Raw genomic sequence first — 27,536 nt, 5'->3', positions numbered from 1 at the left:
TTCTCCTTCGCCTTGTTCATGGGCACTCCCCGCCCATCACTCACCGGGCCTCTGGCCACACTACGGCACCGCACAGGGCATTCTCTATATGCCGCTGCCTGCAGGATTCACACGGCTATAATTGAGGAGCTTTGCAATGGCATAACAAAGGCTCCCACGGCCGGCGTGGTGCAGGGAGGCCCCCGAGCTCCAGGAGGCCTCCTCCGCACAATACACTGTGCACGGGAGGCAGGCCCCTGACTGGGTCCCGCGGGGAGAGGGCCTCCTCGAGGTACTGTGAAGGGAGCAATGTTCCCTCTAATTTTTTTCCACTGTGTGCGGCAGTGTGAGGTCTCTGTGCGCTGCAGCCAAGGATACGTGCACCAAGAAATTGACCATTCACGCAAACGCACCGCATAACTACCAAGATCTTTGGCATTAGCCTCTCCATGCCACTAAAGCAAAACATTACTCTATGCAATAGGGCATTAAGGCAATTTTGTGACCTGGTTGCACACCCCTAGGACATGACCTGTTAAGTGCCACCTACACCCCAGTTAGAGAAAACAGAAATCAGGAGGTTGAACCGTTATGAAACTTTGATGAATACTCTCAGAGTGCTGGAGAGGGTCCTGCACATCAAATACAGCCAGTTGTATAATTAGTTAACATTTACAATTTGATGACCACACCGCTGATACATACCATGATGCCCCTGCCACGATACAGGCTGAGAAATGTTCCTACCCAACCCACACATGGACTGTAGGAGGAGCCGCATCATAGTTTAGACAAGTCAGGTGCCAACATTAGATGTGTGACATGTTTGTTTTTCTCGCCGGTCCTTGCCATTCTTCCACTGCTGATAAACTCGGTCTAAGTCAACTTTCACATTTGAGAGGTAAGCCTTTGTCCTCATCAGCATATCTAGGTGACTCTCCTCTAGTCTGTTTCTTAATTTGGACTTGATTGAGTTCATGAGGCTGAATCCTCGTTCTCAGTCTGTACTTGAAGCCTGGAAAGTTGCACAGACATCAACAAGCTGAGATACAACACTATATTGTGCAGCATTCCGCAGAGTGAAATTCACCATGTCGTGAAAGGTCCTAAACAATCCGCTTTTTATATGCGCTGCCACCACATATTTATAATCTCGGTACTGCCGAACAACATCATCAGGGGTGTCACAATCACCCAGGACCAAGACTTTCTTATACTTTTCAACAAGTCTTTGTACATTCTCAGTCCCAGAATCAAACTGTGATTGTGTTGTTACTGTATGGAAATCAAAGCTTGTCCATTCCTTCAATTCATCTTCTGGGAACCTTCTTTCCATGTGCTCACAAAGAAGTTTAATGAAAGATAACATCGGCTCACTATCATACTCTCGGTCCTCTCTGCACAAAGGCATCAGATCTCTTACGGTGTTGATCCAAAAGACAGTGTCGCCCAAGTACTGTTACTTTATTTGGGTAATTTTTGCTCTTGCATACTGCACAGCTTTAACAGTGGTCAAAGAGGTTTTCTGAAACAACTTGCACAAAGATGCAAGTTTACCCAGAATGTCATTTAGTGCTACAAAGGAAATGTGGAAGTTTGAGTCAGATAGTTTTTTTGTAGCAATATTTAGCAATTGGGTCATTCTCCTCAACTTTTTCATGATCAAAGTATTTGAGGGCAACCTCGTAATTACGCAAGAGTGCACCAACAGCAAAATGCCTTGAAAGTCACCGCACCTCATTGAGTGGCTGAAAGGAGACCGCTTCACATTCAGTGACCAAAGTAATTTCATCCAGCTTGGACTTCCTTAACAGAGAGCGGGAGAACACAGTGTAGACAGTCCTCAGTAATGTTTCCATTTCCCTGATCATCTGCACTTTTTTCCAGGCATCGTCAACTCTCAAATCTTCTCTATTCGCAACACAGTGCTGCTCAACTAGATGGGGAATGGATTGTTTGAGGCAGGTAGCAACACCATTGTTCTTTCCCAGCATCACTGATGCACAATCTGATGTGAACATGACCATTTTCATAAGATCCAGCTTATTGGCAGTGTAGAAGTCTTTTACAACTATAGTGATAGCCTCTGCATTGCATTCACTCAGTTACAATTCCCCCAAACACTGTTTTGTGCTCTGTTGATGTTACAGATCGGAACTTGAAGTAGAGGATGAGCATTTTTGTAACTTAAATATCTGTGCTCTCATCAATTATCAATGTGTGATACCGAGCACTGCGAAGTTCTGCCATGAAGTCAGAGCGTATCACGCTGTTGATGGCCTCCAAAAACTCAAATGCATAGTTCTTGCTCCTCCAGCTGTCTGGTATCTTCACATACAATGCGACATGGTCATGGATGTCTTGAACAGGTAACACTGACGTGTTCATTTTGACTGCTATCAACACATTGTTGATGAGAATCTTTATCTCCTTAGGCAGGGATCTTTGCCGTTCAACCACTTCTAGTCTGGCTGCTCTGTCACTGGCGGTTTCCGTTAGCATGGTGCGCACTCCAAAACCCAGCCTGGCAGCAGCACTTTTATTTCTCAGTGTCACCAAAGCAGATTCATGAACTTTGCTACATAGATGGCGTTTCAAGTAGTCCAGCTTTCAGCCATCACTCCATTTCTTCCCAGTAGAAAAGTCCCCTGCAATCTTTGCTTCTGCACATACTTTGCAAATCAGGCCTACTTCTGGATTGTATAGAAAGAGCTCTCCCAGTTGTACGCAAATCTTGCTCACGGACTTCTGTGTCTCAGTCTCCACAATTTCTTTCAGCCATTCTTCTTTGAACACAAGACAGCATTTCTTCCTTTGTGGTGAAGCACTGCTCTCTTCAGAAGTCACAGCTTTGCGCTTGAACATTTTGGTGGCAATCAGTCCGGGCCTCCTGTGCCGCAAAGCCTGCAAAAAAAAAGAGGGACATTATTTAAAGTGAGGAACATTATTTAAAGTTGGTTTGTATGCTATTGAATGCAATACTGAGATATCTCTTGGAAAATGTAGCGACTAGCAAGTAATTACCTGGGCCTTTCTGTTTGATCTCACACCTGCCTGTATATGTAACACTGTCTAAGATCTCTGCAATGGAAGAAAGAAAATGGTAACAGAACATGCTTGTGTTCCAGTATTTCAGATCTACTACAAAGAAAAACTACTAAATAATTACCTGGTCTTTCTGCTTGCAGTCACGTCTGCCTTTTATAACCAATGTTAGCACTGTCTAAGAAGCCTGCAAAAGAAAAAAAAAGGGTTGAAGAATGTTGCAATTTTATAATGTACTAGGTGTATCACAAGTGAAATCTATCAAATAATGACCTTGATTTTCTTCTTCCACTCACATGCGCCTTTTTTTCTAATATATGAGTAGTGCTGTCGGCGATGCTTGCAACAGAAGAAAAGGTGGGTAAGGTGGTTAAAGTAGGTTGTCATATTCCACTGTACTAGGTGCACCACAATGAAAATCTGCGACATTATTACCTTATCTTTCTGCCTCTACTCACGTGTGCCTGTTCAAATTTGTGTAGCAGGGTCTAAGATGCCTGTACAAGAGGAAAAAATTATTAAAGCACCTGAACGTTTCAATGTCTCAGTTGCACCATAAGGAAAAACTAGCAAATAATAACCTGCTCTTTCTGCTGCTACTCCAGTCTGCCCGTCCTCATCTATGACCAGTACTGTCTGAGAAGTCTGCAGCAAAAGAAAAGATGGTTAACAGTTGGTTACAGCATGTTGTCATATTATAATGTGCCAGGTGACCCAGATGGGGTACCTGCCAAATAATTACCTGGTCCTTATGCTTCTACACATGTCGGTCCAATCAAATCTATAACTTGCTCGGTCCGACAAACCTGTAATAGAAGCAAGGGTGTGGACCATGAACGTGATTTATGTAGAGACCCTTAATCCCACCTGGAACGTCTTCCGTGGTACTCACGCCTGCCCGTTCAAATCCAAATGTTGACTGGCTGTAATTGGAAAGAAGATATTTAGCATAGGTTATAGGAGTTACAAAAACATTATGCATGACAGTTCGAGAGCAATTGAGTAGTTACCTGGGCTTTCAGTTTAGATGAACTCTGGTTCCATATTATCATCCGTTTGGAAACCTACATCATGCTTTAGACATTCGATGATGCAGCCTTTACAGGCCTCAAGTTATCTGGTCGGCCACTCGCTAAGACTAATCGGATTTATAAGGGTGAGCCATTTTTAGGCCTACTGGCTCGTTCTGGCAAGCTGACAAAAAAAAGTGTTCTGTTCATTCAGATAGTGAATGAGCAATGAAGGTGCCTTCAAGTCTTGTTGTTGTCTTGTCACATTTGCTGTGGGTTCGACGACAGAAGTCCAGTGCCAGCTTATGTCTTCTTACAATTTGCTGCTTATTTTATCCTGGAGATTAATGGTTACTTTTCTGCTCTGACTGCAAAGTTAGAGGATTTAATAAAGTGTGCTGAAGAGTTCAGTTTGTGACAAATTTGTGTAAAAAGAATCACGCTAATTCAGCACAGAGTCCTGCCTTTTACTTTTTTCATTTACAGGCCCTGGGCACATGTAGTGCACTTCACTAGGGACTTATAGGTAAATAAAATATGCCAATTGGGAATGAACCAAAGATACCCTGATTAAGGGAGAGATCATATGAACGTTAGCACTGGTACTGTTCACAGAGTACTAAAACCAGCAAAAACAATGTAAAAAAAAGTGGAGGGAGGCAGGCAAAAAGTTGTGGTATGACCACCCTAAGGCTGTCAGGTCTAACATGTGTCTTTCCCCCTCCCCCAGCTGAAAGTAGGGAGAGCTACCAAGCCCCCTGCGAGCTCTCATCACTAAGGCGGAAGAATCTGGTCAATTAAGTTGTTAATTTGATCATTACTTTTCCATGGTTTAAGTGTTATGGTAAGAGTGAGGCATTTAGTGGGGGAGAAGCAATTGTACTCCCACCAGGGATTATAAACATGGGGGAGAGAGTTATGTATGTTGTACAGCTGTTAGCCATGCGCCTGTGTTAGGTGCATAGAAAATTAGATCTATAACCACGATTAGGGTCGCTGGCTGCACTAAGAGGACGTTAGATCTGGACTTCTTGCCACCTGATTTTGACATTATGGAGCTAGGATAAATTGTCGCTTAGGTGAATGAGCCATGTTTGGAGAGCCAGTTTTCAAATGTGTCATATGAAAGCATAGTGAATGAGCACTGATGGACCTGTTTGCCTGACAGGTTGTCATAGATGAAAGTCAGTGATGATCTGCTTATAGATGAATTCACGGTGAATTTTTCATAACAGAAAAAAAAACATTTCTTTTTGCAGTGTGTCAAGGGAGTGTAATGAAATGACACTGAGGCAGGTTACCATTAACACCAATAGGTTTGATGCAAATCATGATCTACTAAGATAGCAGGATTTTCCAAACAAAAAAGATAAGCTTTTCTTTTAACGTAGGAGCAAACAAGGGGAAATCTGTGCAGAAATATGAGCAGGTGAACATTCTTTGTAGATATGGAGCTTCATTGTGTTTTTCCGTTTGCACAACACAGCATGTGGATGCTGCACTGCATTGCATGAAACACTAGCAACCCTTGGCCTGAGTGTTTAATGTTGTGTTCCTGCAAATGTTAATATTATTACATTTAGGGCTGTTTGTCAAGTTCAAATATAAAGACCCACTTGTTTTTAAACTGACCAACAAATATGTAAATAATCTTTTAAAAAAACATTACATTTAAATATTGCTAATACTTACTTATTGAATCCATCCCCAAAGCCAGGCTGAATGTTATAATCCACTGCACCAAGGATTTATTTTCTAATTGTGATGTCAGCTATTGCTCCCTTTTATTGAACACACTGTTTGAACATTTGATAAACATAATTATGGGTACTTTACAGCTTTCTGTGTGGGTGTTATGATGTTGTAGTGGCCTTTGTTAACTAATGAGAGTGCATTTTGCAGCAATGCGCTGTTTCTATTTTTTAAACGCAGCGCTGACGTTCTCTCTCCCGCATGATGCAGGCAGCGACGTGACGCTGCAAAACGTGCATGCTTGACAAAGGCGGTGGTGGAAGGAAGGGTGCGCGCGCGCACCTTACAGGGAACATTGAATTTGTAATAATACTTTGTGGTGAAGTCAATGAGGCCACGGAAAAATCAACTTCAGTGCATCGTTTTTGTTAAAACACATCTTTTTACTTTAAATAGAAAACAATAGTCCATACATTGCAATAAAAAACTATTTAATAAAATTAGATGAAAATATGTGCCCTGTAATTCATTGCTTTATTCTCTCAATAAGTGCTGATAACACTTAAAATCTAAATGCAGGAACGTGAAAAATGTTACCAATGTAGAGATCTGCTTTGCTGAGAATCAATGAAGTGTTTCATTCATAACACTTATGGAGCAGTCTTCACATCCATTAGTTATGTGTGCTCTGGTGGGAAGTATCCACAAATACATACAAATTACAAAGATCAACCATATCTAATACAAAATGGTGAAAACACGTTCTTGGAATCCGAGCAAGTTGGCAGTTTATTAGACATCGACAGTAATCCCCTTAGGAAACGCAAGATGGTGCACAGACTGCTTCTTCCCACTGCTGAGAGGCGTGTTTGGAATGTTTGCCCGTGGAATTATTACAGGGCTTACAAATACTTTTACAAATCCGGCCTTCTTCAAGTCAGGAGAGTTAACCTGCTGACATTTCACCTCTCCCTGTTATTTTGGCAGCGGTTCAAGCGTGGTTTAAATCGGCGGCAGGGGAGGAGGGTTTGTGTGAAAGAGCGAGGGTGGGAAAGTGTGCTGTACCAAGCACACTTTCCCACCTTCTGCACTTTTACTGCCAGGGTGACCACGCATGCAAATACACTTACCTGCTTTAATCAGGTGCTCCCTTTGTCTGCAGTGATCTGTCCTCGGATGGCCGCACTGTTGTTTTTCGTCCTGCTCGGCCACAAAGAGTGACCCGTTTTCGCGATGCTTCTATTTTTAAAACGCAGCACTGACGTCCTCTCTCCTGCATGATGCAGGCAGCGATGTGATGTTGAAAACAACGTGCGCGCTGGACAAAGGGGCCTGCGCGGTGGGGGAAGGACGGATGTGTGCGCGCCCGCGTGCGCACCTTACAGGGAACATTGGCAGGGAGGCCCCTCAAGTTTCGTTATGACACTGGAGCTTCGAGGCCCCTTCAGCTGCAATGCCCTGGGAAGCAGGTGCTCTGTGGTCTCTCCACGCAAGGATAGGGTCGGCTCCACTCCAGGGCCAGTTGCAGAGTCACCGGCTGTGCTGCTCCCAAGCTACCATCTTGGGTGCAGTCGCCTCTGCCCGGCTCTTTTGATGGAGCTCCAGTTCTGTGGCTCCCCAGGGTCGCAGACGCTCAGGCTTCAGTCCGTTAGTGACATCCAGTATCTCTGTTGTTTCCAATTCTCCTTTCCCATTTCTACTGTTGTCCAATGTATTATATTGTGAGCATCCAGGGCTTTGAGAGGTGGAAGGATGCCTTCCTCTCTTTCAACCCAGAGTACAAGGTTAGAGTTTTCTGAATTGTGCAACATGAGGCATAAATGACAGCATCAAGACAGAGTAATTCAATACTAGGCAAAGCAGGCTAGACTTGGGCTTCTTGTGCCAAACAAATGCCATAAGTATCAGGAAAAGGGTGTAGAAAATCCTTGGAAGCTGCCCTTCGCAAGATAGCAGTCTGTCCATAGAATGCAATGTGAGGTTCCCAATCCAAGATGAAATAGAGTATTTTCCTGTGATGTCAGTTCCTGCTTCAATCGTAAACAATAGGCATTCCAAATGATGGACATATTGGAACACATTAATTCCCTTATTTTTGTTGCATACTTGGCCCTCTACTACTATTTATGTCCCTGATTTTGTATTCCAGGGGTCGGGCCTTGTACTGGATTCTGCTTTTCTTCCTTGGCTCATTTTTCTACTCAGTTGTCAGGAGGGGTTTGGTGCCTTGCTAGTCTATTCAGTATCACTCTTTATCTTCAACAAAACTCCACAATATTGCTAAGAAGGTTTTTTACTCTTTATGTTTTTTTCCCTCCTAACTGGATGCAACAGACCTTCTCAGCATTCAGTCCTTAACATATGGGAATTAACTACCATTGTATTGTATTGTAATAGTATTTATATAGCGCTTACTACCCCTGATGAGGCGTCAAAGCGCTTTTCGATGAGTAGCACGCTACTCTGGAACCCAACAAGAATTAATGATGGATTAGTATCGGGAAATAATCAGTACAGTTTTAGTATTATTATGAGTTAATTTGAGCCGCGGATATGAGAGTTTATTAGTTAGATTGACTGGAGTAATGGAGGGGTGGAGGAGGAAAGAAATCTAGAAGTGTTAATTGGGAGTATATCCTTCATTTACTCAACCCAAAGGCTTCGGATGAGTAAAGGGGGATGGAGGAGGGAAGAGTTTTGGAAGGGTTAGGGGGAGCATAGTAGCAGGGTGAGATAAATGAGGGAGAATTTAGTAGGGTTGTGTGGGAGGTCATGGTAGTAGAGTGAGGTTTGGTGAGATAGATGTGGAAGCAGAGGGAAGAGCTTAGGCAGAGTTATTTAGGAGATGAAAGTAGTAGAAAGGATTTGGGATGAGTCAGAGTGGGAATGGAGGATAGTTTGATAGAGACATGACATATGATGATGGGTAGATAAGTGTGATAAGATTTGAGCAGGAATTCATAGATATCTAGTATAACAACCCATCCGGGAGCCATGCAATGATCCACAACCATGCCAAGCACAGAAACAACATATACACATACATACAAACATTTATATATATATATATATATACACACATACACACACACATACAAACACACGAGTACACACACATATGCACATACAATACACAATTAGAACCATGGGTAAATATACTTAGCCAAACAGGTTTAAAGAGTGTGTGTGTATTTTATTGTTATGACATAGTAACAATACATATTTTCTAAAGAACTATACATAACTAGAAATATACACATAATCAGAAAAAAATATTTATCAACATAGGCATATGCAGTCCATAGTTGTTTGAATATGGTGGTTATGAAGGAAAGAGCCAACTCTTGAGTAGTTTTCTGAAGACAAGAAAGTTATCTGTGGCTCTTATAGTTGGGGGTAATGAATTCCATAGTTTGGCTGCTTGAATGGAGAAGAATGTACCACCTATAGTCTTTTTCTTGTATGGTGGTGTTCTAAGGCGGGGTGCCAATCTTGAGCGGAGGTTTCTTTGTTGGATGTATTTGGTTATTTTGTTTCTGAGAAAAAGTGGTCCTGTTCCATGTATAGCTTTGTGGGTGATACAAAGCAGCTTGAAAGTGCCTATGCACCAGTGACTGTGGTATGGTGATGTACTACTGCACTGAAAAGCAGATGAATACAGATGAATATCAATAACTGGTACAAGCAGCATGCATGAATATTCTGTGAGATGCTTGCTATGGTCCCACTGGTCCTTTGCAATGATCCAGTATCCAGGAAGTGCATTGTTACTGCCAAGGGATGGGCTGTAGGTGAAGGGCTGTAGGTGAAGTTAGTTCCTTCTCCGACTCTGCAAACATGTCCAGGATTGCATCTGGTGGAAAGTGGCATCTCCCCACTACTACGTCTACCCTCTCACACCTTCTCACCACTGTCAATGCCTCTTCATGCCAGGAATCTTCCCAGAAGCATTCAAGACAGGCTAGATCCTCACACTCTTAAAGTAGTCTACATTAGACAATACTAACTTTGCCATCTACCTCCCATTACTCACGCACCATTCATTGGCAAGATTATTGAAAAGGCAGTCTATGTTCGACTCCAAGATCACATCATTGATAACTGTCTCATGCAACTACCAGTCTGGCCTGAGATCATGCTCCTGGACAGACACCATCACCTCATACATCGTAGATGATGCCCCCTTGACCACAGATGAAGATGACCCCTGCCTCCAGATATTGTTGGACCTCTGAGCTGCCTTGGACAAAGTGAACCATCCCATCCTCATATGCAACCTGGAGTCTCAACTGGGATTCACTGGCAATGCCCTTCACTTGTTCTCCTCCTAGGTTTTCAATCAATACCATTTTTTTCACATTGGTACCTCAAGGTCACAGAAGATCCCTATCATCTGTGTTGTCCCCAGGATTCCATTCTGCCTCTTGCCATTTTCAACCTTTACATGGAGCCACTTGGTGTTTTACTCATAGATGCCGGCATATTTCAACAATATGCTAATGATACACACTTCTACTTGAATGTCTCCTGTGTTTCAGACAACCATCCCTGGATTCACCCTGGCTACCAACCTCACCCTCAAGGAACACACTGCCAAAAAGCACAAAGATAGCCAGTTACCAGCTCTTTCTTCTAAAGAAAGCAAAACTGTTTCTTTAAGAAAGCACCTTCAGAACTGCTGTTCAAGCCCTCATACTCTCACATGTGGATAGTGGAAATACTCTACTCCTTGGCCTCCAGACTCCACAATGACACCCCTTTGGGGCATTACACATGCAGCAGAACGTCTCATCCACAGTCTGAAGAAATATGGGGCCTGATTCTAACTTTGGAGGACGGTGTTAAACCGTCCCAAAAGTGGCGGATATACCACCTACCGTATTACGAGTCCATTATATCCTATGGAACTCGTAATACGGTAGGTGGTATATCCGCCACTTTTGGGACGGTTTAACACCGTCCTCCAAAGTTAGAATCAGGCCCATGGTCTCATGACCCCCCATCTTGATGGACCTCCATTGGCTCCCCTTCTGGTCTACACCATCTTCAAAACCAGCTGCATCATTTGCAAAGCCATCACAGCCTACAATCTCAGTTATCTTGCAGACAAGCTAACCATGTCTGGTGATTCTCAGTGCACCAGCAGCCAGGACACCATCAGACTGCAGACTAAAAAAATTCAAAAAGAAAAAACAAGATGTGGGCCACACTCATCTATGCACAAAGGATCTGGAACAACATCCTTGTGTCCATCAGGACCACTCCAAGATGATTGAATGTAGAAAATAGTTGAAGGCTCACCTCTTAAAAGAACTCATCACAGTGCACTGCCCGTCTACAAGTCAGCTTCCTCGCCTATTACCTTTGCACTTTATGTTTGTCTTTGACCATGTACAGTGATCCACTCCCTTTTAGTAGGTTTGTGCTCTAGAAGTGTACATACACAAATGCATAGTATGGCACAAGCAGCAATTACTTTCCCAGAGAAAACAACGTTATACATAAACAGCAATCCCAAAACAACACTGCCTTTAGAATGATAGTAGCAGTTTTTCTATGGCCAATCCAACTATGATTTGTGTAATTTCCTAAGCACCTCACATCAGACTTCATGCACATTCTCCTTTTGTCCATTAAAGCACCATGGCCCACTTCTTGTCTCATCCAGGTATTGTGCAGAAAAAGTAAACCCATACGGCTTCCTTCTCCAGTTGTATCTAATGACAGAACTGAGCTTGGTGTAGGGTTCAGTTTCTCCCTTCCTACCCCCTTGCACAAACAACTTACTCTGGCCTTCTAGCCCTTTCTAGGCTACATTCTGGCTATCGGGACAAATCTGAATGGACAGAAAAATAGCGACCGTGTGAAAGTCATATTTGAAGCACATAAAATGAAAATTCATTTTGACTAATGAGTTTTATTTTGCTTAAATAGGAATATGCCTTGGGGATTACTTTCTTATATATCGTCTAAATGAAATTATGGGCAAATAGGGTTTTGAAAACTACATGTGCAGACTGACTGCAGCTTTTCTTAAAAAAACATTTTGCCCATGTCATCCCATTTAGAATGTAAGCAGTTGGAGAGAGTACATGATTTAGACACTCAACATGTATGTCTAACTTCGACAGGGCACAGCAACGGGTGACAGACACAGTGCTATGATTTTAAAAAGAAAGAGGTCCAATTTTAGTTTAGAAATCCAAGTTTACACTGCAGTGTTACATAGCTGCTCCCCAGCTCATGTTGCACGGTTTGCTCCTAATGTAAGAGATTAAAACTTTCCCTGCAGGCTCACTTTCAGATTTTGAATTGTAAGCAATTTACGCTATTACAGCTGATGCTTAAAATGTCATATATGCCAGCTAAAGAGCAGAAACGTTTTTACGTTTTGGGGCAAGACACATGAATTTATTATTTCGTTGGTAGATCTGAGCTGCCCAGAAGTCAACACCACCATCTATTGAGTGTACACAAATATGCAGAATTCCAGGGGAAACATGGCCTAACAGATAGATTTCATAAACACATATGAAAAGGAGTATGTATCTCCAGCTGCTTACTCTAAAGGGGTGCAATTCATAACGATCATGAAGAGCACCTGCCCGGAGATAGGGTATACCAGAAAGGATAAACAGGTGAGAAGGGTAGCACAGTGTTTCTGTGCCAGGGATTTTCAACAAACCGGGAATGGCTGGTGTAAGACATTGGCTTGAAGTGAAGATGATGGGCAGCACAGCTCGTCATCCCCTGAAGGCTTAATTGACCTCAACATAAAGAGTACCGTATCCCTGCCTGTCAAGGTACAGCCAGCCCATTAATCACAAACTAATAATACTAGGAAGATGATTCCATCACTGAGATGTTTTGCCACCACACTCACTGAAAAGGCAGGAGTGTCTGCCCGCCGGCTACACTAACTGGAATGGAAGAGGAGTGCGGTAATATAACTGGCCGACCAGTGCTCATAACCTACTAGACACACCAATGAAATGCCAGGACCAGGTACTCATTAAAGGGCATGGGCAATGTTTCTGTTAAAGTCCAGTGTCCAACTGTGCAGGTTAGGTTTCAGCAGATGGTAGGGATCAGCTATGTACGATAGGAGGAACCTCTATATATGAAAGAACTATACCTTGGAAGTGGAGGAACTATACCATCCCATCTGATTACACCTAAGTCCTGGATTTAAGCCACAGAGGGTTGATCCTTATGTGAATGGAGATATGGAATAGTTGGTAACCCTGCAAACTGGTGTATGGTAATGAAAGACTAGAAGAATTGAGTTTCCTTTTCATTAATTCTACAATCAATTTGATTTATCTCATATAAATTAGAGTAATTTAATATGAACTACCTTAATTTCCTGTTCTCTTCACTTTAGGATGCCAACCAGCTACCAACACCCTCTGCACTCCACCTGAGAGGAACAAGTCTGTAACTGGAGACAACAGTGAATATGGTTGTAGTAGAAATGTACACTAAGGATAGATTTAAGCAATTGGCTTACAGTTTTTATTGTAACTGATTGAATTACTAATGATATTCTCATAACAATGGTTTAATAATGCATAATCTTCTCTAAACTACTAATGGCTGAAATACTTACACGTACTGTAACTTCAGATCTTATTACAGTCCTTAGGTTCTCCATTTTTCAGAGACTCGACTGTTAAAGGAGCACTATTGAACTGCATGTTAGGTGTACACATGAAATCAGAAGCTTTCAGGGCCATATTATAATCACCTAGATAGAACGGATTGCTAAACATTTTGAAAATAAAATGTTCAGTACTAAGGTGTCTGGTAAACGGCAAAAAAGTTGGCACTGAGCATTTTTGCAGAAAGCATTTCATCTCTGACAGAAGCAGCATTTTCGGCATGAAAAACGTGTAGCAATCCTGCAGGGATCTTAAATACAGTTAGTGGGTCATTATTTTAGGTCTCGCCTCAGACAGCGCTGCTGCAAGACATTTTGTTGTCTTTCATTGGGCTTACAGACTGCCAATAACAAACCATTGCTTCTCTTCATTGTCGCTCTCATTGACTTGCTTATAATTCTCCAGCTTCCATAGGCATTCCTATTTCTTCTTGTTCTTGTCCCTCCTCTGGAGAATAGATGTATACTGTATTCTTCCGCTTCTCGCTTTTTCAGACATTACTTTTTTATTTTTGCACTCTACAACAGTGCATGTGTTTTCCAGCTGTCTCCTTTATGTATCTCCCCCTCCATGTTACTCCTCATTACCCCCACCCACCCTCTATTGTTTGTGTGCTTACCCTAGGCCCTTCCAACCATCGTTCGTTGTCCAGGTGCTTCCCCCAGCCTCTCCCGCCCACCCTCCTTTGTCATTGTGCTGCTCCGTGTGCTTGCTCCAGCCACTCCAGCCCACTGCCAGATGTACAGCACGTGCTCCATTTCTGTGATCTCCCTAGAACATTTCCGACCCACCCTCAGCCCCGTCTCACCGTTGAAAGAGGACAGATGAGAGAGAACGAGGAGCACACGCTCAACATAATTTTGAAAAAGCGTTAATAAAAAAAACACATTAGCACTGGCCATATCATGGCAACTTTTTCAAACTATTTTTAGCCATGCTGCACAATGCCAGCAATGTTCATGCTGTACAGCGTGAACAAAAGCACCGGCAGAGCCAATAGGTCTCCAAGGTGAGACCTATTAGTTTTGGCAATGCTTGGTTTCAAAAGTAGCTTCATAGCATCGATGTCATATGCAGTTAATGTTTGAAGATAGCCAAGCATGTTGGTAGGTGATCTAATTGTCTGGCAAGATCAGTCTGCATCGGCATTTTTATAGTTGTTTCCAGAAGCGCATGTGAAGTTAGATGCTACAAAATTTAAATTACAATGCATCGTAAAGTGGTAGATCTTTGCTATGTAGTTTTGCCTTCCACAAATTTATTTCCTGAGTATTGTCACTGTTATAAAGTTACCTAGCGAGAAGCCCAAATATTTTCGTGGTTGAAGTTTTAACCATATGTGTCGACAAGCAATGGATCCTTTTATACCCTGGCCACAGAGGCTTCACTCTCCTCTCTTCAACCACATGCATCTGTCTGTACACTAAGGGCCAGTGGCTTGCTGGAGCCTGCTGTGATTCTATTGTGAAATGCTGAAAATACATTTGACTCTAAAAACACAGGCATTGGCATAGCCAATAGGTCTTGTGTAAGAGACAGCTATTGGCTTTGTCGATTTCTTTTTGCTATATTGAACAGCAGAGCGGTTGCTGTGCATCATGGCAAAAAAAAAAAAACACTCTGAAGCTGCCACCACTGACCGCGAGGGGCAGTGATCCATTTTCTTATTATGAGATTATTCTCTGCCTTCACAAAAATAGTTTAATTACCTTGGGGGTTATTACAACTTTGGAGGAGGTGTTAATCCGTCCCAAATGTGACGGATATACCACCAGCCGTATTACGAGTTCCATAGGATATAATGGACTCGTAATACGGCTGGTGGTATATCCGTCACTTTACCGTCACTTTTGGGACGGATTAACACCTCCTCCAAAGTTGTAATAACCCCCTTATGTCCAAACTGAAGTTTGTCGTTTTGGCCTAGCATGAAGACAGTGCAAAAAAGGCCATGTAAAGCTGGGTGTGCAGTCCCGTTTGCATCTTTGTAACACCTTGACACCCGTTGGCATGAGTTTTAGGTGCTATTTTTTGGCGGGACAGGAGGGGCAAGTAACGAAGAGGGAGATGGTGGGGAGTGAATGTGGCAAGCAACAACGGGGGAGGGGCAGACTGGACAAGTAACAATGCAGGATGAGGGTGGGGGACAGGGCAAGCAACAGTGCTGGAAGGGAGAGGGAGAAAGAGAGTGCAAGTTAAACGAAAAAGGGAGGTGAGGGTCAGTGGCGTTGTGAACAACCACTTTCACTGCTTAGCGTGGTGGTGTTGACATATAATTATTTATGATCCTATTCTATCCGCCTCTCTGCAGACAAAAGCTCTCAAAAACAAAGTAAGGGAAAAACATAATAGAGATCAGGAATGTAAAGCGAATCATGGTAAAATTGGCCCAAAAGGTGAAACGATGAGAGCAAGAGAGGGGAAGATGTGGCATAGGCGTAGCTTCAATTGGTGCAGCAGGTGAAGTGGTACCAGGGCCCAGAGCCCTGATTATTGCTATATTTTATAATACAAATAGCAGCTGGGGGCAATTTGTTACGCACATGTTACACTGATTATGCTACTGAGAGTGTGTGAGAGAGAAGGCTAGAAGAAAGAGTGAAATGAAGGACATATGAAAAGAAGAAATAAATTAACAAAAAAGGACAAGTTAAAAGCATAAAAAGATAAATGTAATTGTGAAAGGACTGATGGGTGGAAGTGTAAAACAACATTTGCATGGGTAGGTGAAAGAAAGAATGGCTGGAATGATATAAGGCTTGGTGAAAGAAAGTCTGGATGGATGGGTGAAATTATAAAAGGACAGTGCAAAGATGAATGAAAAGGAATGGATGTATGGAAAAGGATGGGTGTGTGTCTGGAAGTATGAATGGGAGAATAGAAGGCTGGATGAAAGAGTGCAGTGAGGAAAGGGTGTTTAGACAGTATGTTAAAGGAAGGAAGGAAGGATGGATGGAAGCATGAAAAGCTTAAAACATGTTGAGACAGATGTTGAAATAGATGGACGGAAGGTGGGTTGAAGGGAGCTTATCTAGCTTGGATGAAAGTGGGGGATAATTTAATTTTCTGTCTACTCCCTTGGTGAGGGTGCCTTGAGGGTTGTGGGGTGGTTACAGGTAAAGGGAGGTGAGAGTAACTTGAGGATGTGGGTGTGGGTAGAGGTAAAGGGGGATGAAAGTGATTGAGGGTTTGGTGGGAAGAGGTAAGGGAGTCAGGTTGACTTTAGGATGTGAGATAGGTAGAGGTAAAGGGAAGTGAGGGTGACTTGAGGGTTCGGGGCTGGGATGAGATAAAGGGAGGTGAAGGTGACTTGAAGGCTCAGGGATGGGTAGAGGAATGGGTGGTGAGGGTGACTTAGCTCAGGAATGGGTAAAGGTAAAAGGAGTGAGGGTGACTTTAGGGCTCAAGGTTGGAAGAAAAGGGAGGTGAGGGTGAATTGAGTTCTCAGGGGTGGTTAGAGGTAAAGAGAGGCGAGGGTGACATGAGGTCTAAAGGGTGGGTAGAGGTAAAGGGAGCGGAGGCTCACTTGAGGGCTCAGAGTGGGTATAGGTAAATAGAGGGTGACTTAAGGGCTCAGTTGGGTAGAGGTAAAGGGTGGCAAGGTTGACTTGAGGGCTCAGGGCTGGGTAGAGATAAAGGGAGGTGAGGGTGACTTGAGGACTCAAGAGTGAGTAGAAGTAAAGGGAGGTGAGGGTTTTAGGAAAGTGCCCCTTTTGGCATGGTTATCACCCACTTGTTGCCTGATGTTGATGCTAACTTGAATGAGTGTGTGCTGGGATCCTGCTGACCAGACCCCAGCACCAGTGTTCTTTCCCTAAACTGTACTATTGTTTCCACAATTGGCACACCCCTGGCACACAGCTAAGTCCCTTGTAAAAGGTACCAGTGGTACCAAGGGCTCTGTGGCCAGGGAGGATCCCTAAGGGCTGCAGCATGTATTATGCCACCCTAAGGGACCACTCACCAAACACATTCACACTGCCACTGCAGCTTGCGTGTGCTGGCGGGGAGAAAAAGGTAAAGTACACATGCCAAGCCTAACAATCACTGCCTGTGGCATAGATAAGTCACCCCTCTAGCAGGCATTACAGCCCTACGGCAGGGTGCACTATACCACAGGTGAGAACATTGCTGCATGAGCAATATGCCCTACAGTGTCTAAGTCCATTCTTAGACATTGTAATTGCAGTGTGGCCTTATTAAGAACATGGGCTGCAAGTTTGTCATTATGAACTCCACAGCTCCATGATGGCTTCAATGAACACTGAGAAGTTTGGTATTAAACTTCTCAGCGCAATAAACCCACACTGATGCCAGTGTGGTATTTATTGTAAAATGCACACACAGGGCATCTTAGAGATGGCCAACGTACTTCACCCAACCCTTTAGTGTAAGACTGCCCGGTCTGTGCCAGCCTGTCACTAACAAACACGTTTCTGACCCCATGAGGTGAGAGCCTTGGTACTCTCTGGAGTCAGGAACAAAGCCTGCTCTGGGTGGAGGTGCTTCACACAGAACTACAACACTCAAAGGCCCAGGCCTCCTGTTACAGTGCCCCGGACCCTCAAGCTAGTGGAGATGCCTGCCTCCGGACCAAGCCCCACTTTGGTGGCAGGTCCGGCGGAAAAATTAGGAAAAACAAGGAGGCATGACCACTGATGCTGGGACCACCCCTAAGGTGTCCAGAGATGGAGTGACTCCCCTCCTCGTAGAATCCTCCATTTTGCTTTGAAGTAAAGTAGCCAATAGGGATAGGAATGTGCCGACCCTCCCCAGAGGGAGTGGGCACAGGAAGGGTGTAGCCACCCTCAGGGACAGTAACCACTGGCTACTGCTGTCTGAGCCATGTAACTCTCCTAAATTTTATATTTAGGGGCACCCTGAACCTTGCTCTTCAGATTCCTGGCGACCTCAAGAAGAAGAAGGACTGAAGGACCGACCCCAGCAGTGAAGACTCCAGATGGCAATTGACTTGGCCCCAGCCCTACCAGCCTGTCTGTAGCTTCCAGACTCCTGCTACAAAAAGGTGACGCATCCTGCAGGACCAGAGACCTCTACAAACCCCCAGAGGACTGCCTGCCCACCAGAGGACCAAGAACTCCTGAGGACAGCGGCCCTGTCCACAAGAAATATCCAAGAATGACTCCAGAACTGCCACGGATTCGCGAGCCCTGCCCACTCTGCACCCGACGCCCACGGCTCAGGTCCACTAGTCCAGAGTAGGTCCCCAGGCAATTCCGACCACAAGTCCCCCTTGGGTTGACCCTTCCAGGCCAACACGATGATGCCTGCAGCCTAAATCCAGAGGACCCCCTCCTGACCGAGACCTGATCCGACGAAGATTCCTGACACTGAAAGGTACCCCTGCACCCACAGCTCCCTGGCTGTGGGAAATCCAACCGACGGTCCAGCAATGTCCAGCAAGCACCTCTCCTACTTGTCCAGCCTTTGGTTTTCCATAACCGACCCCTGAGACCCGACCTGAAGCATCTTCGTGACCACCGGGGTTTCCCCATTGAAAAGCATTGGCCGCCCAATGCTGTGTTTGCACCCTGCACCTGGCTGCCCCTATGCCGCTGAGGGTGTGTGTTTGGTGCTGACCTGTGCTCCCCTCCCCCCTCCCATGCTCATCTAAACCCCTCAGGTCTGTGCCCTGAAACCGCGGGTACTTACCTGCAACCTGTTTCTTTCCGAATGCCCTCAGTCTTCATAGGATTTAATTGAAAACCCAACTCCAACTTTGACCTCTGCATCCCGCCGGCCCTGTGTTGCTGGTGGTGCACCTTTGGGGTCAACTTAAACTTTGACCTGTGGATATCCTAACTGGGATCGAAAATTGAGTACTTACCTGTTAACAGTGCTAACACTTTTCTTGCACTAGGACTGTATTGGTTCCTATGAGAAATTGCACTGTCTACTTTTGAAATTGAAGTGTTACTTACTTGTAACCTGTTTTATCGGCAAAACCCAAACAAAGTGCATTTAATATATAAGCTTGATACAAACTTACAACTGTACTTACCTGCAACAAAGATTCTTTTGGTTCTAGAAATAAAGTAACAAAATATATTTTTCCCTATATAACAACATTGGTCTGGAGTTAGTCATTGAGTGTATGCCTCATTTCTTGACTGGGTGTGTGCAACAAATGCTTTGCACTGCCCTCTGATAACCCTAACTGCTCAACCACACTATCACAAAAGAGAGCATTAATATTATCCACCTTTGCCTCTTCGGGAATCCACTGTACTGCACAATATACCTCATTTTGATATAGTATATGCAGAGCCAGCTTCCTGCAAGGGTGACTGGTAGAGGTAAAGGGAAGTGAGGGTGACTTTGGGGTTCAGGGGTGGGCAGAGGTAAAAGGAGGTGAGGGTGACTTGATTAGATAATATGATATGGTACAGCCAGCAATTGTACAATATGATATGCTATGGTTTATGCTATGGTATACATGGTATTGGCTGTTATTGTATGGGTTGTTATATGACTTGATATTGTACAGTATTTTATAATATGGTATGAAAAGGTATGCAGTGTCATTGTATTGTATGATATTGCCTGTTACTGGACAGTATGTTATGGTATCAGTTGTTAGTGTATATTACGGTATGTTATGGTCTGTTATTCTGGAGTATGGTATGGTATTTCCTGGTCTGTTTTTCTACAGCATAGTATGGTGTGAGATGGTATGCATGTTATTGAGGCTCACAACCAATGAACTGCTAACAGCAAGCATTCACATGCATTTAGGCAAGCACCAATATCACCAACTGGTACAATTAAAAAATATATCAATTACTTTGGTTTTCTCACATTGAGTAAGAAGGCAGCATTACACGGAATGCAACCAGAAAGAGGATGTGTCATAAAAAAACGCACCCGTATTGAATACTGCAACATGTAAAATTACTCAAATTTAATAAATAGTGTTATACGGCTCAGAAAATACTGGCTGGAGAAAAGCACCTTACTGGATAGTGAAATTTTGAAAAATATGGAAAGTCAACAATGAGCACGGAGAGCGTCAGACTCAAGAGAAAAAAGCAAAAATGAAGGAACGTAAAACACCCACTCACAAAACAAAAGGAAGTGAAGCAACATGCTCAGACACACTCTCACCAATGAAAAAGAAGAAAACAAGACGGACACTGAAGCCAGCCAATGGTAAGTAATGGTTGGGCTAAAGCCCCTATTAAGAGGGTTTTTTTTTCTTCCGAAACACTAGATTTTCGGCTTTGGAGGGCTTTGTATGGGTGTACGAGGAGTTTTAAGTTAATCCTTTTCTCGACAGAAAGTCAGTGGAGGTCTCTTAGGTGATTGGAGATGTGTTTGCAGTGGGGAATGTCCAGGATGAGTCCGGTGGAGGCGTTTTTGATGTGCTATAGTTTCTTCAGGTTCTTCTGGGTGGTGCCGGCGTAGAGGGCTTTGCCACAGTTGAGTCTGCTGGTAACCAGGGTGTGGGTCACAGTTCTGCAGCAGTCCTTTGGGATCCATTTGTAGATCTTCTGGAGCAGTCGGAGAATATGAAAACAGGAGGATGCAACTGAGTTGACTTGGCGGGTCATCGTGAGCGATGAGTCCAGGATGAAGCGGAGGTTGAGTGCGTGGTCTGTAGGGGTGAGGGTGGATGGCCACCAGGAGTAATTCCAGGCTGATGTGGAGGGTCCCAGGATGAGGATCTCGATCTTGTCCGAGATTAGCTTGAGGCAGCTATCCTTCATCCAGACGGCGATGGCTTCCATCTCGTTGTGTAAATTCTTCTTGGCAGTTGTGGGGTTTCGGTCAGAGAGATGATCAGCTAGGTGTCGTTGGCGTAGGAGACGATGTTCAGCCCGTGGTTCCTGACAATGGATGCGAGCAGAACCATGTAGATGTTGAAGAGTGTGTGGCTCAGAGAGGAGCCCTGTGGAATTCTGCAGCTGATCTCCATATGTTCTGACAGGTAAGGTGGGAGTCTGACTCTCTGGGTTCTGCCAGACAGGAAGGAAAGAATCCATTGTAGGCCCTTTCTGCAGATGCCGACTGCATGGAGTCTGGAGCAGAGGGCGAGATGCGAAACCGGGTCGTAGGCAGCCGATAGGTCCAGTAGGATGAGGGCTGCAGTATGTCCGCAATCGAGGAGTGGGCGGATGCCATTTGTGGCAGCAAGGAGGGTGGTCTCCATGCTGTGGTTGCTCCTGAAACCTGACTGGGAGATGTCCAGGATGTTGTTGTCCTCAATGTGCTTTCAGAGCGGAGTGTTGATGGGCTTTTCGATGATCTTGGCTGGGAAAGGCAGCAGAGAGATGGGACGGTAATTCTTGAGGTCCAGAGGGTCGGCTGTGGGTTTCTTCAGGAGCCGGCAGATCTCGGCATGCTTCCAGTCCTCTCGGAAGGTGGCTGTATCTATGGAGCAGTTAAGGGTGTAGTGGAGCTCGGATGTGATGGAGTATTTGGTTTTGTCGAAACTGTGGTGAGGACAGGGGTCCTCCCGAGGGGCTCTGGAGTGGATGCTGCTCATGATGTTGCGGGTCTCGTCCATGGTGAGGGTGGTCCAGCAGTGCAGGATCTGTGATGGTTCAGGGGGTCGGAGGTGGGGGGGCTGTAGGCGGGCTCAGAGGGTCTTGTGGTCCGAAGCGGTCATATAGGTCTTTGATTTTCTGGTGGAAGAAGGTGGCTAGTCTGTCGCAGAGTTCTTGAGATGGAGTGATACTTGCTGTTTCTGATTGGGGTTTGGCAAACTCCTTGACCATGGTGAAGATCTCTTTTGTGTTGTGAGCGGGGCACTGATACGGTCCTGCAGGGCGGCTTTCCTGGTGTCCCTGATGAGGTGGTGGTGGGATTTGGTGGGAGCTCGGAAGGCCTTGAAGTCTTCCGGGGACTTGCTTTTTCTTCATTTTTTCTTAAGCCATCTGCAGGTGCACCTGGAGTGCGTGGGAGAACCAGCTGGCCTTCTTGAGGTGGTGTTTGGCAGAGGTCTTATGGAGAGGTGCTAGGGTGTTGGTGAATTTGGAGATCCATTTGTCAAGCTTAACGCAGCTTAAACCACTCACAGTCTGGGTTGAGCTTGTGGTCGAAATGCTGGTTCAAGGCCACAATGGCAGCATCAAAGTCCGTATCACTACCCGTGTTGGGTAGGTTTTCAAGCAGGTCATACAGTTCCCCCCCTCTGAAGTGAAGCAATAGGGACCTTTTCACTGTGTCATCCATTTCACAAGTGGCGCAGACGTAATGTTGCAGCCATCCAACCCAGAAGTGCCACCATTGTGCAGCAGTCGCCAGGTCCACTAGCTCACTGAACAGAGGCAATGCCGTGACCAACGAGTGGGCATAGGGAGCTGGTGGTGGTGGGGCTGGGTCTTGCTGCCGCTTGGACATCGTGCAAACTTCACCCCATGGGCAGGGGACTTCCCCAAGCTACAGGGCCTGGGCCACTGCACAAAGTAACACTATTTTGGGGTTTGACACTTGAGTCTTCTCTGCTGGCACTTATCTCTCAGCACACTGGGATGTCCAAAACACAGCTTCTCAGTCCCCTTGTCAGCCACCTTTCTGGTGGCCACCAATGTCCTGTCCCATACAGGCAAGATTCTGTGGACGCTCCTCCCTCACTGTGCATGCAAAGGGCTACTCACTACCTGCCACCTCAGGAGCACCTGCGTCAGGCCAGTCCCCAAACATGTTCTCGGGATATGTGCCGATCACCGACATCCAGCAGCAGGCAGTGCGGTGCACCCACACTGTGGGCGCCTGGCGTGATCAACGCTCTGATGGCCCAGTCCCTTTAAGAGAATGGAGTACGTAGCACTTTTAGGGAGTGTGCTGCACCCTGAACAACTGCTCGTCATTCAGGAATTCACACTCACTTCTGTTTCCCCGATTTCTGCCGTTCTGCGTTCCCTGCGGTGCCGCAGGCTCTCTCTTGCAAGTTCCCATTCTACTCCATTCTTCATCTTCGTCCCAGCCCTCCACTTACTAGCGGCCTTCTCGTCTGGCAGCGGGTCTGCTATCTCTTCATTTGCGTTCATCTCGTTCTGCAAGAAAGAAGATAAACATTGATAAGCTGGCACATTGTCTTCAAGGCGGTAAAGTGCTTATAGTGCTAGTATAATTATCTGATGTGCCTCTTGTGAAATCCTGGGAGTCCCTAAAAAACAAAAGAGAGTAGTCATGAACAAGACAATCATGGCTGAACATTAACTTGATGTGTTTCATTTCCTTAATGAACCTGACAATTAAGGTTCCATTAGGTAAATTTCCTGACTCAACTTCCTGTGCCTTGTTCTGGTCCCTGAAAGCAGTGTTTCTCTTCACTTCCAGCATTATATATGGGTAGGTGTAAAGGGTTTAGGCCTGTTTGTTACCTGTTTGTACAATTTAGACATTTTCTTTGAGGGATTTACATTGAAGCTCTTGTATTTGTAGATGCAGTCATCAGGAGCCAGACAGTGTCACAGTAATCTAGCAGAAGGGAGGAAGGACATTACATAATCATTAATTAGGCACTAATTCTGTTGCTTAAAGTTTAGAAACTGAGAAGAAGACAAGGCAGCACAGAAGTCCTCCAGTGGCAGTCCAGTGTCCATCAGCTCGTCCCTTTGTCCCAGTAGGCCAGGCTGGATCATCATTATCTGATCCGCCAGGCCTGCAGGGAAGTTGGGAACTTTCTTTGCATCCATTTCATTCCTGCAAAAACGGTAGGATGGCTGATCTAGCCCACATGATTGGTAATCTACAATATGGGACACAGTCATCAATTAGCACAGAGGTTGAAGCCCTAAAGCATAGATTCTCCGAAACGTTTTCCCTGGGGCCACAAATGATGGTCTGTGGTGAGCCAGAGGGCCGCATTGATGCTAGCAGGATGGGAGTGGGGCTTTGTGGGTGGTTAAATGGTGCATGATACTTTATTTGCTTCTTTTCCTTTACTCCAGTTAGCTTGTAAATAAAAGCTTACTCATTTGTTTAGTATATGTTTAAATGTTAATGATCTTTAAAGTAAACAGCAGCCCAATACTGCTGTTAATCCGGGGGCCGCATGTGAAGGTTAGGAGGGCCACAGGCCGTACTTTGAGTATCACTACTCTACAAGGTATAGTGAACACAACTCCAAACACAATAGGTGTACGCAATTTGCCGCAGCCGGACCCAGTCAGGGAGTTAGCACTCCCGAAATACAAATTAAGGTTCCGTCCACTATACCTCTGGCCCCCTCCTGATCGTTTTTCTGGAGATTCCACGAAATTTGCAACATTTATTAACGAGCGCTAATTGCTTTTTCTGTGTAAGTCTACTTATTCTTCTAGTGACCAAGCAGTGGTAGCTTTTATGGCATCATAGTTACGGGGCACAGCCGCAACTTGGTTGATACCTTTAATTGAAAGAGATGACCCATTATTGTATAACTACCCCGCCTTCAAGGCGGAACTAAAGAAGTTATATGACTGCAAAACATGCATCCAATTCGTGGATACGGAATTGCTTAACCTGAAACAAGGAAATAAGGACTTGTTAACCTATATAACCATGTTCAATAGATTGGTTGCAGAATCTGGTTGACCAGAGAGTAAAAGGAGTTCCTTACTTTATAAGGGACTTCGCGATGATCTAAAGGATCTCCTAGCCCAAGTGGTTGATCCCAAGGAAAATTGCGATGAATTACTAGATTTGGTAGTCAAGTTAGATCACCGATTATCAGAACGTCATCAGGATAAAGGTAGACCAGAAACTAAGGTAGTGATTTACCAAGATAAGAAGTCAGATGCAGAGAAAGGTGATGATTCTGAACTCATGCAGATTGGGAGCCAGAGAAGACCATTAAGTGACAAAGATCGACAAAGACACAGGGTGTTAAAACTCTGCTTATATTGTGGTAATAAGGGGCATTTCGTAAAAAGACGGTCCTATTAAACCCAAGAAATCTGGAGAATCAAGAAACTAGAGTGCCCGAAACCTAAGGAGGCAAGTGTTTCGGGTGAACAACACTATTTAGCCTAAAAAACCTTGGCTCAGACATCTGGTACACAACATAATCAGCAATTTTTTGTGACAGCTTACTTGCTTTGGGATGGGGGCTCAGTATGTTTCCAACTATTGATTGATTCGGGAGGCTACTGGGATTTTCATGGCTCAATTGTTCACTTCATTGTATCAAATTCCTATGGAGCCGAAAGATCAGATGGACAAAGTAAAACTGATTGATGGTAGTGCCTTGGAGTCAGGCCCTATTGCTCATTCCACAGTTACCAAGTGGCTTAACATACAGGACACTCACAAAGAAAAGATCAGGGTTGACTTGATCCAGGCTCCTCAGTTTCAGGCTATTTTACTGATATCATGGCTGGAAACTCACAACCCTGATATTGATTGGAACACTCGCACCACAGGCTTTCATACCATGTGTTGCAAAACTAATTGTCTTCATAAGTCTCCAAATCCTAGCCCTTAGCACATCGCACCACTGACACCAGGTGTTGACTGTTAGTTGACGTCTTTGATAAACAACAGGCAACGACTCTTCTACCATATCGTCCTTATGATTGTCAAATTAATCTGATTCCTGAAGCATGTATCCCATGTAGTAGGATCTATGTCTTGCATGAAAAAGAAAACATCCATCTCAAAGAATATCTAGCTAAAATGCTGTGCATTGGATTTATTAGACAGTCCTCGTCACCAATGTGGTGCCTGCTGCGACACAAACACACAGTTAGGCTGCAGGTACGGCACTGTGGCCAGAGGGGTAAACAGAGGCAGTATACTAGTGTAAGCAGAGTGACCTCGAACAGCCACTCTGCCCTTCATTTACCCCCTTGGACAGAGCCCAGCCCTTGGGGTGAGATGCAACAACAATGTATAGTAGCGGCAGGATAGCACTAGAGGTACTAATCAGGGGCAGCTTTTGCATTATGACTGCGGGATCCACCCCACTAGGGCAGTGAGAATCCACTCCACATCTCAATTTCGTCTGTCTGTCTCTATGAAGATATGTGTGTATGACATGGCATTATGTTGTGATATGGAAATTGTGCCTCACAGTCAGTACAAGGAAAGGCAAGGACAAGCAGGCAGATGCACACTTTCAGTAAGCTGCTGCACAAGTATGCATTAAATTTAGAAAAACTTCTGTAAGTAGGGATTATCTTTCACAAGCCCATCAGAGCTGTACATATGGAAGGACTGTAGTTAAATTCTAGCTGTGCTGACTGAATCCAGCCTCGGGTTAATGGCTGCAGCCCAGCGTAAAACCTATTCATCACTCACCTGCACCTCACTCTTCCCCATCTGTAACACGGTGGGATAAATTACCCCACACTGTGATAAATTGGAAAGGGTGGTGTCAAATGTTGTCAGCATGTAAAGGAGCCCAGTGATTGCTCTGTCAAGAAGAATTCTGTTGTGCTTTCTTGCCTTGCTTCAAATAGAGGCCTGAGCAGGTGTCATATTGAATCTAGATTCTGCATGTCTGTGAAGCAGGAACTGAGATTCCAGTGCGCTATCAGAGGAGATGAGGTATTTACATGGAAGAGCCCACAGTTTACCAAGGCATGCATTTTAATCTGCTGAGCAATAACATGTATAAACAATCTCACTTTTGCTTTTTTGTGTGTCTCTCTACCATCATTTCATTTCTTATTGCTAAACATCTCTCTTCAGTTTAACTCGCTGTTTCCCTTCCTTTTACTCTGACACCAAAAGATGCTCCTTTAGTGCCCTTTCTTCCTTACTTCACTCTTACCCTCTAGCTTTCAGGCAGAGCCGGCCTTTGCTAAAACAGCCACCTGTGCATGGGCGGAGAGAAATTGTTTTGCTTTTCACTAATGACCGAGCTGACAAAAATCTCTGGAATGCACTTCTTAATCCAAAGAAGACATTTATTATCTCACTATGCGAGGTTCCTAAAAGGAGATTAGCATGTTGAAAGCACATATTCAAAAATAGTCACAGCAATGAAAGGAAAACATACCAAAATGATTCTCCACTGCAATATACACAGCAATTAATGTATCTATATTATAATGCAAAGCAAATAATGAATTAAAAATGCATCACCGTAGGGCCTGTCAGGTGCTTCATCTTTCTGCTAAAGAGATCACTACTCTCACAGGAAAGATATCAGGCATCCGACGTCTAGAATCCTAATTGAGGCCACTGACACTCTCAC

The 27,536-nt window shown here is 44.5% G+C and overlaps 1 long non-coding RNA gene across 1 annotated transcript; it reads right to left on the bottom strand.

Annotated features, from left to right (window-relative positions):
• Positions 1-578: 578 nt before the first annotated feature.
• Positions 579-3,263, bottom strand: LOC138283478 (uncharacterized). Its single transcript, XR_011201263.1, has 3 exons — positions 3,149-3,263; positions 3,004-3,060; positions 579-2,883 (listed from the first exon to the last, which is right to left on the bottom strand). It is a non-coding gene; the product is annotated as an uncharacterized lncRNA (long non-coding RNA).
• Between the last annotated feature and the right edge of the window lie 24,273 nt (positions 3,264-27,536).

Source organism: Pleurodeles waltl, chromosome 3_1 (genome assembly GCF_031143425.1).
Source record: "Pleurodeles waltl isolate 20211129_DDA chromosome 3_1, aPleWal1.hap1.20221129, whole genome shotgun sequence".
In the NCBI taxonomy this organism is placed as follows: Eukaryota; Metazoa; Chordata; class Amphibia; order Caudata; family Salamandridae; genus Pleurodeles; species Pleurodeles waltl.
The sequence above is the reverse complement of the archived record's forward strand: the minus strand, read 5'-3'. Positions and strand labels throughout refer to the sequence as shown.